The sequence below is a fragment of the Diadema antillarum genome, unplaced genomic scaffold (assembly GCF_040938485.1).
Source record: "Diadema antillarum isolate AM-2024a unplaced genomic scaffold, OU_Dant_1.0 seq00000490_RagTag, whole genome shotgun sequence".
Lineage (NCBI taxonomy): Eukaryota > Metazoa > Echinodermata > Echinoidea > Diadematoida > Diadematidae > Diadema > Diadema antillarum.
The window spans coordinates 465,330-478,739 of NW_027271451.1; positions in this window are offsets into that span (position 1 = coordinate 465,330).

Below are 13,410 nucleotides of genomic sequence, written 5' to 3' on the forward strand. Positions count from 1 at the left end.
ATGACATTCTCAAACTCGCGTTCTTGTAAAATACCCCAATAGTTCCATTCAATTCGCACGGCTGTTCATAGGTAGTGTTCATGAGCGGTCGTAGTGGGTCGATTACCGTTATGCCAACCATCCACAGTCCCCAAGACAGAAATATAGCAACCACTGCACAATTTGCGGTTGATGAGACAAATACAGCATCGTGATAGCTTGTAAAGAAAATTATCGACAAAGGAATCACAAGCAACTGAGAAATATCAGAATCCTCGTAGCTTAAGACATCCAAAAATGATTCCCTACATGTAATTTCCCCTGTTATGATAATCATGATACCAATTACTACGCATATGCCAAACATGTTCAATACATTCACCATAGAATGATGAGCGCTGAAAGTGGAGTGTTGCACCGGGGAATCTTCGTTGATGACTGTAGGAATACAAGTGGATGAGACACATGGAATCCGTGGAGGGAAAGGCTCTTCCCCCTGGGAGCTGCCATCTGAAGACTGCTCGTCACCAATTGGCACGTATGGAGAATCTAGTACCGAAATAATGTCGTATCGACGGCGAAAAGCAGATTCCACACTGTCATGTCGATGTGGAGATGATGGTATCGCGGACGATGATGGAGATGGTCCGGGCCTCTGCAGTGTAGTAAATCTACTTCTGTACGAGGATGCGAGGAACGAGTTGCACTTCGGTCGTACACCAGTCAGGCGGGCACAGTGGTGGCAGCGCATCGGCCATAAAATGCGTCCTTCTCGGTGTAGTGTCTTCCGATGGCGTAAAAGGAAAACAAATGGTAGAAAGACGGCGAGTGCAAGTAAGGACATGCCAATTCTTCTGACGCTCGCAAATACAGATGAACAATCTTGCATCTGTATGGGAATAACTTGCAGGAAGGGTAAACAAACACCGAGGCTAGCGAGTAAACAAACAAACATTGTAGCATTATAGTGGCGTGACAACACGCCATACGACCCGTCACGAGGCATTTTAACTTCCTGAAATGATTTTTCAATCTGTTCTAAACAAACAGTTTCTCAGTAAAATGGCACGAATTCACATGAATCATCTGTGCCCAGGGAAGTCACTGAGCTGACTTTACACTGACAATGCCTGGTATGGAATTATTCTTTTGCCTTTGTTTGCTCCGCACAATGCGCCAATTCAATGCGACAAGACGTGGTGACTGTTCCAATCACGTGACCCAATGCCTACACCCTCTATACTGAAGTATGTACATTTTGTAAAGCTGAGACTTTCTTCGGCTTAGAGAAGAAAAGTGAGTGAGCAATGATCTCAGGCATGCAACAGTTCATCTACATCCGCGTTGTCAACTGCTCAGATAGTCACGTGGTCGTATCACAATGCCTAAACTCATCTCGCCCCTATCAGTATCTAGTTCTTATTTCGTCCGGTAACGAATTATTGGATATCACTTGTAATGCTTTCATTTCGTTGAATACTCGTTAGGTCTTTTATTAAGTTTGTCTATTAATGTCTAAACAAGTTCTGTCACTTACAGACTCATTCTGGCTACAACCTCTGTGTCTTCAAGTCACGTGGTCTAATCGGCATAAGAGGTTTGAAGGAGAACTTACCCCCTACACAATAATATTTGTTTTGTGTGTGAATGCAGAAAGAAAAAAGAAGTAAAACACATCCAGTGACATCGGTGAAAATTGAGGATATTAGGTGAAATTTCACTTCCTTTTGTTATATAATTAAAAGTGATATTCCTTCTACGCAATTGTTACTGACAATTCTTTAAAGGATGATATACTTCCCACTTTAGGTGCCAAATGATCATCTAGTTTTACTCTATACAGCAAAAGATACAGACAGGCATATCTATGATCACATTACAATTACAACGTATATGCCACAGACCTTTTTGGACGAGTGATAAGAGACGAACGAAAACTTGAAAACTTGGAACACCTTTACGGGCCCAAATTTACACATATCTGACCAGAGTCACAATGTGATCACCTTTAAAGGTGCAACTTTGCACCCTTCTGGTCTAAAAGGTGCAAAGTTGCACAAGCAAAGGTGCTCCCAGTGAAGCACTTGTCTGCACCTTTAAAGGTGCAAAGGTGAGCCTATTTTTCTTATTGTGTGCAGAAAAAAAAAACTTGGTGAAATCATATACAGGAAATCAGCTTTCCAAAGATTTCAAGTTCAAATTTATAACATTTTTTGTTCTCACGTTATGATCACAAATGCGAAGAAACCACATATCGCCAGGTTACAAACACTTGGTGTGCCTTCGAAGTGTTTATCAGTGTCAACTGTCCTGAGAGTATAATGTGAGACCTCGAAGTTAATAAGATATCAATTACACACTTTGCATAGTGTACTGCAATTCAACCTGAGATAATTCGAACAATGCGTATGCACGCCCCAGTATCATATATGATACGATCAAAACAATAATTTAAAATTTTCCCCTAGAACTGTGCACCAGGTAGTTGCATTATAATTTCCGATCTGCAATGGCTCCTTGTGTTTGTCTGTTTGTTTGCTGGTTTGTTTGTTTGTTTGTTTGTTGTTTGTTTGTTTTTTTTTTTGGGGGGGGGGGGGGAGGAGGGGGTATCTCGACCCACATCCTCACCCGGTCAGTCCAAATCCATAGACTGAGTGCACAGTGAATCTGCAGCAAGAGGAGGTGCACAATATTTAGCCACTCATGTCGGCGTCGAATGTAAGTGATCATTTTTTTCTTTTTTTTTCTTTTTTACATTTTGATCAACACTTTTCAAAATTAACCATAAATGTGCGCCCGGATAGTTAAATTTCAGTTCTAAAAATGTGTAATGAAACTTCCTCGTGTGGGATATCCTGTTTCCACAGATAGGATAGCACAATTTATTTGCCTTTCATTATTCTAGTCTGTTCCTCTCTTTTTTTTTTGGGGGGGGGGTGGGGGTTGACAGTTTAGATATTTCATCAAAAGTGTGCATTTACATCATTGTATTTCAATTCTAAAAATGTCAAACTTCCCTCGTTGGACACCCACTCGCACATGCGCAACAAGAGTGGACAAAGATGAGGAAGTAATGATGAAAGATGTCATAGCCTCTAGAGAGATAGCATTGCCGACATGACTTCTGTTTATGTCTTAGAATTTGGATTGATGTGCGTGAAATATATTCCTGACATTTTGAGAAATAATCTTTAACAATCATGATTTGATTTTGTTTTCGTGTTTTTCTAAAGACTTCCACTTATAGAGCAGAGCACTTTACACTTGTTTACTGAATCGGAAAGGTCAATTATTTAGCATGAACCGAAAATAAAAGTGGTCTAAGATCAGATCTTGGGGGATTCATTCACCTGTCGAGACATCTGTGCACTTTAAGTGTGCTTCTTTATTAAGGACTTCTCTCAGGGTAAACCTGTAGGATTCGAAGGCGATTATCACCTGGCACAAGGAAAATAGGATTGAGAATGGAGTGAACAATACGCGCATAACCTTTACTGCTTCCAGGCAAAAGAAATCAGATTCAACGTTATTCTTGCCTTGACGACGAAAAATGAAGAACACCATGTGGACAAAGCTGACTGTCATGATGTAGATAAGGCCGGCTAGAGACAATTTGATCTCCATAATAGACTTTGTCCCCTGCCGCTGAACACGAAGGAGGAAAGCAGCAGTCAGCCATATCCATAGGGTGCTGTAGAGCGAGTAGATGATCCCGTAGGTTGGACTCGAGATGCCGTGTTTTCCTACGTATGCATCACTGAAAAGAAGACCTATCGCCGCTGATACACGGAAAATACATTTACAGAAACACCCACAAGAACAGAGAAGAAGAAGAACATCATGTCCCTCCAGGTACACAGGGGAAATGGGCTTCAAGTAGATTTCCCGAGGTTGCTGCTTCCTTGCAATGTAACGTTCATGAACTAAGATCAGCATCAAAGGAAAGACCAAAGCCATATCGATGCTCTCCATCAGGTAAGTTTCATGCAGGTCAACACCGATAAACTGATACCATTTGATAAAGAGGCCAATGATTAGGTTGCCGCCAGACATCACAACCGACAAAGTCCAAGTCTTGTAGACGTACTCTTGTAATTGCGGGAACACACCCCGGTCCTCCTTCAGCAGGCGACGTGGCAGAACCACGCACATGATAAACATCTTGATGTGATGAACTACAAACTGGAGCAGAGATTGGACACTTTGCGAATGGCGAGTTTCGATGTGATGTTGACCAAGGAAAGGTGACAATGCAGTTCTCGGCGTAACTGATGTACACATCTGCCACAGAATTGCCACTGCGATTATCAGACACTGCGTGTAGATTGGAGTCATGCACGTTTGAGATTTATCCACAACTGTTCCAAGTGTTCCGTTCAAGTCACAGGGCTGACCTATTTTGCTGTAAGGACTTTCCATGAGCTGGGATATCGGGCCTTTGACTTGATAGACACATATCCATACGCCTACAGATAGAAACAGGCCAAGAGAGGCATTGTTCATTGCAGTCGAGACAAATACAGCATCGTAATAATTTCGAAAGAATTTCATTGAGAGTGGAACAAACGTTAACAATGACAGATCGGCCACCTCTTTCAGGCTTAGAGAAAGAATGCGACCTTTATCTTGGACGAGACAAACGATTTGCCCTACCAGAAGAATAAGTATTCCCGGTAGGGAAAGCATGCTATAGAACAGAAATGCATTCTTCAAGCAGCTATGCAAATTTAGTCCAATAAAGTGTGCTTTTGTTCGTTCAGCTTCATTTGCATTAGTGGAATCAAAGTCATGATGGGTGGACGAATGCGTGTCGTCATTCACCAGAGGGCTGGACAGTGCATTTACCACAGGTGTGGCAGACGTTGGCTGTGACTTTAACCCATCTGTATCGCTGTTCTCATTTTTAGAGGAGGACGATGTGCTGGTAGTTCTTGGTAAGGTCGTTGACCAATGTTTCTTGTGGACGTGAAGGTCCGACGAATGTACATTCTTTAGTAGCATCCCAAGAACTCGGGCACATTCACGACATCTTTTAGGCCAGAGGACAAGTTGACTCGTGTGAAACTTCTCACGATTTCGAACGAAGTGTAGCAGAAGCAGCTGTATGCAAAGTGCTATGGCGCTGTACATGGCATTTATAACTGAGTAGGTTATCTCTTTTACGCTGGAACTCTGTCCCACCTCTAAAGGAAGATTTGGAAGGAAAGCAAGACATACTCCCAAACTTATCAGAAAGCATCCCAAAATTGATGAGTGGTGGTACAGCCTGTCGTCGGATCTCCTCTCAAGTACGTTTGCGTTTTCCATCTTGACACACCTTTCTGCTTGAAATTATAGGTTTGAGAGAGAAGAGACCCGGAGAAATATCAATATCTGTTTAGCAATCTGAGGACTTCACCTATATGCTGCTGTCGATGCGCGGGAGATTGTTTCATAAGCTTACTGATTCATTGACCAGGCAATTATAGTAATTTATTATGGCATATATCTTACATTAGCCTCAACTGAAAACGAATAGCATGTTAGGGCGATAATTCACGTGTTCAGTATTTGATGTAGCTTTTGGTTTTAATGACACATTGTAATTACACAATTATGATTGATCACCACTACACGCCGAGGACAATGCCACATTGCTCATCTTCAGATGATAAAACGAAAGATGCCGTGTCGAGGGCCCCTTTAACAGATTGTTGAGAAATTGAAGAGGTAAATGTGGCGAAAAGAAATTATGACAACTGGAAACGTTAATCTCTGTAGTTATACAATAGTCAGCTGCAGTGGTCGTTGAGGTAGATTCTGAGCGAACGTCCGATGAACTCTGATTACCACAGAACTCTGTCTTTCACAAGTTCGTTTCCTTGCACGTCGAATATAGATAAACCTGACAACAGGGTGGATGCATCTAAATTTGCTGTACTTGTACAATGTATCGAATCGATGCACAGTGAACGAGGAGTCTTTCTATTTCTTTCTCTCCTGTTCTTTCTGAGTATCTTTCATCATCATTGTCCCTTTCTTCTCTTTTTTTAAGCACCATCTGTATACATGATCATTATGTTTTGTTGTGTAGAATAGTTTGTTGTTTGCTGTAAGGAAGTCGATAGTTTAAAGTCATGAAATTCTTCCGTCTATTTTTTTCATTGCAACTAATTGACAAATAATTGTCCATCATCAAAGTAAATAAGCGCTGGATTGATAAGCGTTTTAGTAGTAGCCATGACAAAGAAATACAAACTCAAGAAGAATTTGAACCTACGACCTCCTGATCTCCGGACAGGTTTCATCTCCACGAGACCACCGAGCTTCTGCCCGACAGCCAAGCGGGCATGGGTATTGCGTAATTATTCAAGTTCATGCAGTTGCAATGAAAAGTCGATAGTTTGTTAAAACTGTGTTTGTATAACTCTGCGTATTTTGATGAGGCCCCAAATATTAAGTTAGTTCCTTTTTTTTTTTTTTGAAGCGACGATGTATATAATCATTTGTTCAATCCATTGATTTGGCTTATTGCCGTTATGGTAATAGCGTTTATAAAATAGCTGAAGAGTAATAATGAAGAATGTGTTAATTTTGTGTACTGTAGCTTTATGATGATACAAATTTGTATGTTAATTGCGGACATACCGATTGTGTTTTCTTCTGGACTCCTCAGTAGAACAGTTCCACCATAAGGGCGGAGCTGAGTAGGGCCATCCAGCCGCAGTTTCATCTACTTTGGTGATAATATCTTTGCAATATTCATTAACAAGTGATGTACATATTTCATTTTGCAGAAATAAAATCAATCAATCAATCAATCAATCGAGTTGGGCTCATTGCCGATACTCCTGTATACTTTGATTATTTCTCTTTTCACTATAACTCTTTCTTTTTTTCTCGCGATGATTTCTTCATCTCTCATGTGCAGATGTAGCCATAATTAATGGTGAATCAATGTGTGTATAATTATTTTCTCAAGGAATTCTTCGATTGATATGTACCATCCAGAAGCAATAAATGAATTAAATAAAACATATGATGTACCTTCAATTTGAAGGGATGATGCAGTTTTCGTTGAGATGAGGCTTCGGTTTTCCAACATTTCTTTTATGATGATGTTTTCGAGATCATGAGAAACCTCTTATGAAATATGAAACAGGGAAGGCGCAGTGTTTTCAAAACTGTGGGGCCCACTTCCGGGTTTCATGAGCTAACAAGGAAAAAAAAAAAAAAAAAAAAGGTCCTTAGCTCATCTCTCCCCGTCCCCGTCCACTTCCGGGTTTCTTCAGCTGACAAGCAAGAAAAAAAAGGTCCTCAGCTCATCTCTCCCCGTCCACTTCCGGGTTTCAGCTGACAAGCAAAAAAACAAAAACAAAAAAAGGGTCCTCAGCTCTTTCTCTCCCCTCCCATTTTAGTGCCACTTACGTACTTCCGGGTTGAAAAACGTGTGGGGGCCAAAAGTGATGACACCTTATGTATTCCTTTGTATGGTTGCACAAAAAGTGTGGGGGGGGGCCCGAGCCCCCACGGCCCCCACGGCTGCGCCGCCCCTGTGAAAGAGCATGTTCTTAGAGGAGTTCAAAGTTTATTTGATGAAAATTGGTTTTTGAAATGGCTGAGATATCCAAAACAAAGCTATACTAATAAAAGGTGGGACTCACCATATCATATACCATATGTCCCGAAAAAAAAAAATTACAACGGGACCCTCCCCAATGACATCTATAATAACAGTGAATCGATCTAAATACAAATTCAGGGTATGAAACTTTAAATCATTGCCCATATCTTACAGAAAACCCCATTCGATTTGCTTCAGTGGTCAAAGAGAAATGAGGAATTTTGTAGAGGATGTCGGGAATCTCTTCCGTCCAAATTCTGTCTATTATTCACGCACTAGGGCATTGAATTGCTAAAATTGGAAAAATTGGACTCATGACATGCTTTACAACAATCCACATTTCTCTGTGACCGCTTAACAAAATTGAATGGGGTTTTCTGCAAAATAGAGCTAAGATGTTATATTTTAAGACCCTGAAGTAGCACTTAGAAAGGTCGATCAGATTGGGTGTTATCAATTCGAAAATCTAATTGTAATTTTTGGAGCGACTTACTGCAGTATATCCCCCAAAAATTACAATCGCATTTTCGCATGGGAAAGTAGCTTGTACCTATATATAACCAAACAAACGGAAGATTAAATAATGTCCTCTGTCAGTTCTGCAGTCAAGATTCTGATTTTGTTTTCACTCTTTCTTTTTATGTGTATGTGTGTGTGATTTAAGAAAGGCTTTCTTGCCACTCGACTCATGCAGAGCTTGTTGCCGTGTCACGATGTATGTATGTATATATATATACATATATATCTATATGTGTGTGTGTGTGTTCATAGGAATACCTTCTGTATAGAGCATCAAAATTTAGTTATCCGTTCATCTTTTGCTACAGTGAGTTGAATATTCAGCTGTAATGCTTTCAAACACGAATAAACACAAGCTTCGATGGTTTATTCTAGTTTTTGCATGGAATGACTCTATAAAAGACACACATTTACAACTTTCTTGCAAAACGAGAAATACCCATGGTACAGCTTATGAACTATGAGTAAATGCGAGTCAGGTGATGACTTCCTGGCAAATTCCTAGCAAAACTGAAAATTCATGTTTAAACCGTCACCTTGGACGCGAAAATATGTGTCACGTTATTTGTAAATAAATTTAGATTGCTGCAAAATAAAATCGTTCTTGGTAAAGATGCATACTAATTTTCATTCACTATCCAACTAAACGACTAAGATCAATACGAATTGGATGATTCGAATGTTCTACGATCGCCTGTATATGTGATTAAGAATCTTTTGACAACACTACAAAAGTCTGCGAGTCTGATAAGTCGATGTTTCATGTATCATTCAATTTTCTAGAAAGGAACACTACTACTTTGTTCACAAAAGAGATTTCTTTCATGCCCTTTTTTATAGCTTTCACTTCTATACGAGGGTACTGCGCTTGTATCTACTTGCGCTATACATAGCATCATAGGATGAATGCGAATGAAGATTAAAACGAAAGAAAATAAAACACGGAAACATGCAATGATTAATCACTGAACCAAAAGGAGGAATTTGAATCCAACTGTTGGATTGACGTTAATACATCTCGAATGTCTATTCACAGTCATTATTGTCACATTAACAATAAAAGATGGGGGTAGGGCGTGCCAAAAGGGGACTATATCTCTAAGTATATTTTACTAATCGTATTTGAACAGATGAAACTTCGTCTAATAAAATCAGATAAATTCCGCCAACTATGAATAAATATTTGATACACTTCATTGTCACACCAATTACAGTAAAATAAGTTCATCATTGCTCATACAGATTGCTAGGAAGTTAATAATATACCGTATGAATCCATCGAATATGTTGATATAGTGACGGAAAGCTCTGGAATGATCAGTCAATCACTGCTACAAGTGCAGATAAGTATAACATACCGGTATATAATGAAGTGGGTAAAAATATTATAATGTGGAAGTAATGAGATTTGACTCCTTCATGAGCAAAATTATGAAGTAATATAATACGTGACTGTACATGATACGTGACAGACTGCATAATATGCTTTCTTTCCATTCATTCACTGTGCCGCTTTATTTTATCAGCTCGGTTACAAGCTTAAGACAGGGCTGTTCTTCAATATATCCGTGCACAGATAAAGAAGCAAAATATAGATACGATACGACTCAAAGAAAATAAAAAGAACAAAAGAAACACAGAATGAGTAATTTCAAGAACATAAGATTATAACACCGATAAAGACTTAGGTTCAACTTAATATCAGATATAGAATTCACAACACTTTACGTCGTAATACTGTACTTCGACCTTCTTTAAAATATTTAGTCTGTTTTAAAAGCATCAAAAGTGCCTTGACTAACGAACTAAAGACAAATTATTCAACAATTTGGCTCCATAATTCCTGAAACTTTCTTTTCAATGTGTGTGTATCATGAGAAAAAAAGTTCACTGAACTTCTCAAATTCAAAGAAGTGTTGTTTATTACAGATCAAACTTCACTATGAGATATTCAAGAGGTAATTGTACTGTGATTTTATTTTATAAGACTTGTGTAATTTCTATTTCTTTGTTCCAGTGTGGTAAGAGAGCAAGTTCTATAAGAATACCTTCATTGGTGTGTCACAATATGTGAGCAATCGTGTGAGTAGGCCTATATATATCAAGCAAAACCGGTAATATTTGAACATCTGTTCCTTGGTATTATTCCAAACGAAATTGAAATAATCCATTCTACTTTTTTTAATTGTTTTATAGAAGAACAGCGATTGTCTTTGAGAAATAAAAGTATTCTTTTCAACAGATGCAATGTTTTCAGCATATATCTATCAATATGATTATTCAATACGTTTAAGAACACTATGATATTTACAGTCAGTAACATGTTTTATTCGAGCATTCTCAATACAGTAATAGTTCTACCTTTTGTTCGATTTCAGAAGTAATTAACATATTTTCACATTTCTTTGTGCGCAATGATTACCAATTACACGAAAACCATTATGATATGATATAATTTGTCAAATCGTCATCTACTTTTGTACTCTCAATACCTAGTAATGTTTTGACAGAATGCTATTTACAAGCATCATCTACGTGCAACGAATCATGACACTTTCTGCAATTTGGGAGGTCACGTAGAGCACGAAAAATAGAAGTCCTAGGTTTGATCCATTCGTGCTTCACATAACTAGCTGAGGTGGAGATTTTAATGCTATGCTGCAATGTGAATTGTACTTGTTCACTAAGTAACTTGACCCACGCCAGTTTCTATCTGGTCATAATTAACCTATTCAGTCGCACGGTCATTTATGTATATGTAGGTCTATAGAGTGTTTAAATGTGTCAAACGCATTCTGTAAATCGATTGTGACCATGCAGTTGTTTTTACTTTTACCTATATAATGTAACCAATCGACATTCAATAGAGCACTAAATTGGAATGACCTGGTATGAACCAGGACTGGTTCTTCCTCTTAACTATACATCATGAAACTCGAATCTCCTGGAAATGCGGGTGCATGATGTTTGTTTTAATCTCACGCTTATGTGAGATTCTTAACCACGTTCATGGCGGTGAAAAAGTGAATGGAAACGAACTGAAGTGTAGAGATTTCAGCATAATCGGACCTAAAATATAAATATCATAGAGTTCCGTAGTTAAAGGGAGCAGCAACGCAGTGCAGATGAGGTAACGATGTCATTGTCTCCAGGGAAATCACTGCAGGAACGTTCTGATGGTTCGTGAAGCGTGTTCTGTATGATAAAATCTATTGCAAGCTTGGTTTTGTTTTTATGTTTGTGTTTCCGCATGAATGTTACTCTGCAGCATTCACTTTTATCTCTTCATTCACCCGACATATTCTGTACCTTTATATATAGTCACACTCCTTTAGCAAGGACTTCCTTTATAATCACTCTGTAAGTCTCGAAGGCAATTATTGCTTGGCACAAGTAAAAAAGGATAGAGAACGGAGTAAACGCTACACTCATAACCTTTTCCGTCTTAAGGCAAAAGAAATGAGCTTCAACGTGACTCACTCGATGAATAAAGACGAAGAACATCAGTCCGTTAATGCCGATTGTAATGATGAAGATAAGACCGATTAAAACCACCTTAATTTCGGTAATAGACGTCGTCACGTGCCGCTGAATGCGAAGGAGGAAAGTATCAGACAGCCATATCCACACAATACTGAAGACTGCGTTGATGATACCGAAGGTTGGATTTATAACGCCATTTTCTTCAACGTATTTATGATTGAAGAGAAGACCAATTGAGGCTGACACACGGAAAATACATTTACAGAAAAATCCGAAAGAGGAGAGGATAAGAAGAATGTCGTGTCCGCCCAGATGTGTACTAGAAATGGGCGTCAGGTGGATGTATCGAGGTTGCTGTGTCGTCATCATGTAACGTTCATGAATCAAGATTAAAATCTGGGGAAAGACCAACGCCATGTCGATGCTCTGCCTCACATATCCATAAGTTCCCTGTTGATCTTTGCCTATGTATTGATATGACATAAGGAATGTGAGGATCAGGTTGCACCCAGACATCAAAACTGGCAGAGTCCAAGCTTTGTAGACGTACTCTTGAAGACCACTGGTTCCTCCTATTCGTGGATACTCACGCTGTTCCTCGTTCAGCAGTTGACGTGGTAGAAACACATGTCTAACATACATCTTGCTGTGATGAAAAACAGACTGAAGCCACGATCGGACACTGTGAGACTGGCGAGTTTCAAAGTGATGTTGGCCGAGGGAAGGAAACAATGCTGCTCTCAGGGTCAGTGATGTACACATCTGCCAAAGAATTGCCACTGCGATTATCACACCCTGCGTGTAGATCGGAGTCAAGAACGTTTGAGAGGTACCAACGACCCTTCCAATTAGTGTTTCGTTCAAATTACAGGGCTGACCTATGGTGCTATAAGGACTCTCCATAAGCTGGGCGATCGGGCCCTTGATTTTGGAGACACATATCCATATGCCTACTAAAAGAAACATTCCAAGAGAGGCATTGTTTCATGCAGTCGAGACAAAAACGGCATCATAATTCAGGACGAGTTTCATTGACAGTGGAATAAACGTTAACAATGACAGATCGGCTATCTCTTTGAGGCTTAGAGAAAGGATGCGACCTTTATCTTGGACAAGACAAAAAATTTGCCCGACCAGAAGAATGAGTAATCCTGGTAGGGAAAGTATGCTGTAGAACATAAAAGCATTTTTCAAACAGCTGTGCAAATTCAATCCAACATAAATTTGTTGTGCTGTCAACTGTGTTCATATGACTGGCATCAAAGTCGTTATAAGCGGAAGACCTAGCTTCGTCATTTACCAGAGGCCCAGCAATTGTTGGCTCTAACCAGTCTGCGTCTCTGTTCCTGTTTGTTGATGAAGACAAAGTGTCGGTAGTTGTTGGCGAAGTTGTTGATGAATGATCCTGGTGGATTTGGGAAACTTCTCTTGAATCCACATTCTGTGGTAGCAAGCCAAGAACTCGTGCACATTCTCGACATCTGTTAGGCCAGAGGACAAGTTGACTCTTGTGAAAGTTTTCACGATTGCGAACGAAATATATCCCAAGCAACAGTATGCAAAGTGCTATGACACTGAAAATGACGTTAATAACGCAGAAAGTTGTTTCCTTTACACTGGAACTGTGTCCCTCGTCGGACGGAAGATTTGGGAGGAGAGCGAGACTTGCTCCCAAACTTATTAGAAAACATCCCAGAATTGATGAGTGGTGGTACAGCCTAACATCAGATCTCCTCTCAAGAACGTTCACGTTTTCCATATTCGCGCAATTTTCAACAAAAAGCTATCAGGTTTGCACAGACTGACGAAACGTGGAGAAATGCGAA